The following is a 6,244-nucleotide window of genomic DNA, read 5'->3' as shown; positions in this document are numbered from 1 at the left end:
CTGTCTGCTATATGTCTGTGTCCTTGAATTGTTGGCCTCCAGCTGGCAGTGCTGCTTTGGGAGGGTATTGTGAAACCTCCAGGATGAGGAGCCTAGATGGAGGAAGTGGGTCTCTGGGCTTGCAAGCCAATTCCCACTTCCGATTCACTTTCCACACCTTGAGCACAGATGCATTGGGACTGGCAGGCATATGGCTCCTTTGCCTTGCCTGTGGTGAAGCAATGAGTTCTTTCAACTGCAAACAAGCTTAACTGTTTCCTGCCTTAAATTGCTTCAGGTCAGGTGTTTAATCGGAGAGAGGAGAAAAGAAAACAGTATGAAAGCCAATCAAAATCTGATTTAATTAGGTCAGCCCAAAGCTAAGCTCCATGTATAGGATGGTCCTGGAGAAAGGCCTGTTCTGTCTACACCCCAGGTTGGTTACCCAGTGAACCAAATACAACCTGTACACTGAACCTGTTTAAATCAGCCCACTGCTACTTAAGACTAGATGACGTTCAGACTGAACAGTGGAGCCAGAGACATGGGATTAGGATCCCAAGGTATCCAGTCAGATTTTAAATTTGCACAATTATAGCCAGTTATTAGTATAAGTGTGTCCAGAAAGATTTGCACAGGGCACACAATGTAATAAGGAATCCCTCACTGGATATCTGAGACTTTTAAATGGAAGTGGATTTCCTATACTATTTTTTTGTTAAATTTGGCAATTTGAGATTCTGCTACTAATTATGTAAACTTGGGGAGCTTCTATTCCATAGCACTTCTGTTGATTGGATAGAATAACAGTGTCTTTACAAGGAAATTGCCCATGTGACATGCTGGGCTTCATGGTGAGTGCTTAATAAATGGTAACTAATTTTATTATGCTGATTTTCTAAAGTAAAGATCAGCAAACAGTTTTTCTCCCCAAGAGGTAAGCTAGTAAATAGACATTGTGGACCCTGGAGCCTCTGTGAAAACATTTTTCTTGGACAGCAGGCCCCATTAGAGACATGTTTGTACCCCAATGCAAAACCATTTACAAAATTAGGGAATAGATTAGATTTTATAAGGGACTATATTTTTCCCCAATCTATAAACTAAACTAAAGCTATGCTCTGTATAAGCAATCACTCCAGGTAACATTCTCCCCTTTGTTAAAATGCTCATTATTAGCGTCATTCTCTTTTGCTGTAATATTGTCTATTCAAAGGATGCTTTTGATGTATCACTAGTATTTCACTATTTAATAATTCTCCCATGAGTTAATAGTTATAGAATATGTCTCAGTTTGAAGCCCTTCCAATAAATTCGTGAAGATATATTCTAATGACTCTAATAATACATGTCCGTATGTACCTATGTTTTGTATAATCATACTTCTATCAATCTTCTAAACATTATCATGAGGTAAATCAGCATAAATTTCTCCGTGGTATTCCTTGATTCTACTCTTTTATAGAGAGGGGTTTTCCCTGGAATCTTCACAGCCTCCTGTCCATCTATCTACTCTGCTTTCTGTATTTCTAGTATCTGAGTGTTTTTCCAGTATTATGACATGCTCACTTCCATCTCTCTGTGTCAACGGAGTGGATGATTATGGAATTAATAGGCATTTGTAAAGATCATCTTTCATAAGACAGAGATAAAGGGAAATCCCTAAATCCTAGAAGTCACCTATACTTTCCTATTTTATAAGTGTGTGTGTATGTGTGTGTGTGTGTGTGTGAATGCTTCTATATGTGGATTTGTGTGTTCCAGCAATGGTGTCCCTTTCTCTTGATCCACTATTTTATCCAGTGTTTAGGAAATAAGATTTCAGTATACCCACCATCTAATTTAGCATCACGTTTCTCAGTACTGGTCTGATCATTGTTGTTATTGAGTGGTTGTGGCTCAGCACACTAATGGCTTTGTGACAAAGCCGGCTTGAAACCAAACAAGACGTCAGTTCTTTAAAGAAAAACATTTGCAACAGTCGAGAAATTAGAGGCTCTTCCTTATTATTGTATTGCTCCCCTTTCATCTTTAGCTTTCTGATGTTTTCTTTTCATTTTCTCCTTGATGCCCTCAGACATCTTAATGAGATGTGTCTAGGCCTAGGCCTGGCTCGTAATTAACTCCTTCTCTTCTATCAGATAGTGACCACGCTCATAGTATACCCAGTCTCTGGGAGCTTACGTGTGGGACTTAGAAAGAGTATTAGCTGCACGGTTTCTAGGATAAGCTGCTTCTAAATTAGCAGTGAAGAATTCCACTTAAGGAGTCAACTATCGATAGATTCCAGGATGGGGAAACGGAATGAGCAGGTTGATAGAAGCTCTCATACAAAGACAACTTTTGACTGTCATGGAAGTACAGTTTGACTGTAAGAGAAGATGAAGCTGAGGGGAAAGATTGCCACAACAATCACTACCAAGAGCTAAGGCCCACAGCCCCCGAGTCTGAAGTGAAAGGCTTGGAAACGTTAACCTGTCAGCTTCCTCATCAGAAAGCAAATTTCACAAAGTGGAGTGTCAAGCTGCCAGGATAGAATTCCTAGTTTCTCCAGAGAAATAAAGGTAAAAAATTGGACAAGTTTTACCAAATATGCATGAATGGTCTGCATCTTTGTGTCTCTCAGAAATCAGCTACTACTTGACATTCTGAAATGGTTGACTTAGTTAGCTCAAAATTGCCACAGTGAGAATTGCAGAGATACTGGGGTGTGTGTAGGGGGGCCTCTATTTGGCTTTGAGTTCTGCCAGTCATACTTCCTTCCCTTCCTCACACGAAACACATTGTAATGATGTGTTCAGAGCATTTTGCCATAATCTCTGATTTTTAACGCTAAAGTCTCAGAACATGGACGTAGTGAGATCCTATTAAGCAACTTCCCCCATTTCCTTCTTCTGCTCAGTGGACTCTACTGTGACCTCAGTGACTGTTTTTGGAGCCCTTCTTCCCTTTCTATGTGCTTCCACTTCTCTGAGAGCATCTTTCTATTGAGTGGATCCCACTCTTGACTGAAATTCTGTGTCCCATCCAGTCAAGTTGTAACCTAGAGCCAGTGAATTTACCCAGGCAAGCCAATTGGTCTGTGAAGCCGGATTGTCCGGCATTCAGAGAACAGTTATAGCTAGATCCATCCATCTCATGTGCCTGCAACAAGCATTGATCTGACTGTTTGCACTGAGGCCATTCCCATCATTTCAGCTTCACCACTCCTCAGAGCAGCTCAGTGGACATTTTCAAGCCTGCCTATAGATTCTGCGAGATTTCTGTATTCCTCAGTAATGTTCTCTTTACCTTGAGTTAGCCAGATTCTGGCTCTTCTACTGGAAGTAAGGAGTAAAGGCAAGAAACTAATAAGAGGTGTTTACTGATGTTGCATGGAGATGTATGTGTGTTTCTATGTCCATGCATGTGTATATTGTCTGTGTACAGACATATCTGACGCTATGTCTGATAGAGACCTTTTTACCTGAAATTTATACAATCTAGCCTACAGAAGGGTACTTTCCTTTTCATGCTATGTGCAACACAAGAACCTAGCCACCTTTATACATTACTATATTTGCAGGATATAATTAGAAGCTAAACTGTATGAGAGGTGTTCTCTGTTCTGTAGCTATATCCTTTCTTCATTAGTAGCACCAGAAACTATTATCACAATATTTTCATACTTATCACAGCATATGGCTTAGTAGCCTTTCACCCACAGACCATATGTTCCAAGCACCATAAAAGTTTGAAATATGGGGTAGTGCTAAATCGTATGTATACTATGAGTTTCCGGTAATAATTATGTATGAAAAATTAATTTGTCAACTTGGAACAGGTAGCGATAAACAGCAATAATGACAAACCAAACAAGCGCAACAGTGTACGGCAGATGATTGTCTCACTTTTCTCTTCCTGTGATAAGACGCCACACACAACCCAGGCAATGGACAGGGGAAAGTGATAATTAGGGGCTTATAGTTCCAGAGGGTGAGTCCATGGTCATCATGACTGGAACCATGGCAGCATGCAGGAAAGCATGATGCTTTTCTGGGAGCTTAGTTCTTGATCCACAAGCAGAAGACAGAGGGGGGTAGAGAGAGCTTCCTGGGAATAGCATGATCTTCTGAAAACTCAAGCCTTTCCCCAGGGACACACTCCCTTAAACAAGGCCACACTTCTCAATTCCAAACAGTTTCACCAACTGGAGACCAAGTATTCAAACATGTGAGTCTATGGAGACCATTCTCAATTCAACTACCACGTCTACTGTTTTTAGGCTATATTATAAAATATGTATTATGGAGAGAACATGTTTGAGAAATTTGAACAGAAATAAAGTCCCCATCAGGGATTTTCTACAGTATAAGAATAGTCTTGGAAGCTTCCCTTGGCTATTAGAAAAGGAACAGTGGCTTAGTTAGGAGCAAAGCAGTCATTGTTTCCACTGACCCAGAGGTTTCAAGTCTGTCCCCACAATGAGGGACATTGTGGGATTGGTATGGCTTAGTATAGTCAATCAGGACCCTTTACCATTAAGCTGCCACTCTGGGAAACCATCAGACCCCTACCTGAGTCAAACATTGACAAATCAACACTACCCTCCTTTACATGATGATTGCAACCAGAAACTTCAAGAACAATAGCTCCTGCATAAAAATGTGCTAGTCCATTCCCAGGGCATAGTCCACTGCTCTCTTGCAGACAGCTTGAACTTGGCCTTTCTCTTCCAGCCCGACTTGGGTGATTGTTTCATCATCCACCAGTCTCTCACCAGGATTATATAGTATATAGTGTAAAACATTGTGTTAAAAGCCAATGTGGATGGTCTGCATTGTGCTTTCTTGCAAAACGTCTTAGGACACAGCTGGCTGCAGGTAGCCAAAGTGAGCATGGGAATCATTAGGCGAAGGGGGAATTTGCTAATGCTGTAGTCACTTCAAGGGAGGCAGAAGTTTGCTGCCTGCTTCTAAGGGTCAGGAAGGGGCATGTATTCCGCGGTTGCCATTCTGTCCATACATGTCTTATTTCAATACCCTTCTTTTTGCATGTCTGTCTTCTCTAGTACTGGAGTCCCGGGCCCCACCGTGTCATATGCCTTTCATAACCTTTAGCATTCACAGGTCATGCTGAGTCTTCCGAATTCCTAGTGAGTTCTGAAGAAATGGAAACAGCTTTGTTAGGAAAGCTTTCTACTTTAAATGGTATTATTTTCAGAAAAAAAGAAATTGCTTAATAATACTATTTAGAATTCTAGACTTCTAACCATGCCACTAATTGGTGTGAAGTTCTGAGTGACTCAAGAATCCTGGAATAGGGAACTAAAATATTAAAAATATATTGAAAGTTCCTGAATGTGGCATTAGATTGCAACACAAAGACTTGGAAAAATCTCACGTATCTTAGATTTACAGTAAAACTGAGTGTCGAGAATGAGATAACCGTGGGAGTTTGCATGAAAAATTAAACAGAGCCCTTCTTAAAATGTAAAAAAAAAAACCTTATAAAATCACCTTGTTACAGCTTTTAGATGAATAAAGATACCATTTCTCAAGAAATTAATTAGAAAATACTGGCTGTTTGCACCGAGCTTCATTTTAAAAACTGTACACATTTCAAGGAAGCAAATAACAGGTTACCCGTGCAGTAAGTACATCTTAATTACATCCTCATGTTAACAGTTGACATGAGCTCTCTTAACACAATGACAAACCTTCAATATGAAGCAATCAGTGCACACATTGGTAAAGAGAATACAATAACCCAGAGATGATCATTTGAAGTCGACTGGAACAAACACAGCATTCCTCTCCAAATGAAAATTTGAGATGTTTTTCTACTTAGCATTTACTATTTTATTGATACTCAAACTCCAGGAGAGCCCTTGTCTGTAGCCTTCATGGTAAAAAGTGTAAGGAATGGCTAAGGAAAGGTTTATTAACCCTGGACGAAGGAACAACCGTGGTTTAGCTTAGGAATTCAGCCTCTGTGTTCGTGAGGTAGTGGGGGTGGAAGCACCCAGTCCTGACCAGAGTTCCTGTCATCACAGCTTCTGAAGGAATTGTAAAGAAGTGTCATGGGAAACTATTTCTGTAAGGGTCTCAAATTTGTGATCGGTGTGCACTTTGGATATTGATTACTCTCTGAACCACTTGCCATTCGAAAGTTATTAAAATAGCTTTTACTCCATGTTCATAGGAATTACACTGTGAAGGAATCACAATTTGTTCTTGTTTGGGGGAATTTAATTTTTTTCCAGTCTGTGTCATGTGTTTTTTCA

Source organism: Microtus pennsylvanicus, chromosome 7 (assembly GCF_037038515.1).
Source record: "Microtus pennsylvanicus isolate mMicPen1 chromosome 7, mMicPen1.hap1, whole genome shotgun sequence".
NCBI lineage: Eukaryota > Metazoa > Chordata > Mammalia > Rodentia > Cricetidae > Microtus > Microtus pennsylvanicus.
This window is presented reverse-complemented; position numbering follows the sequence as displayed.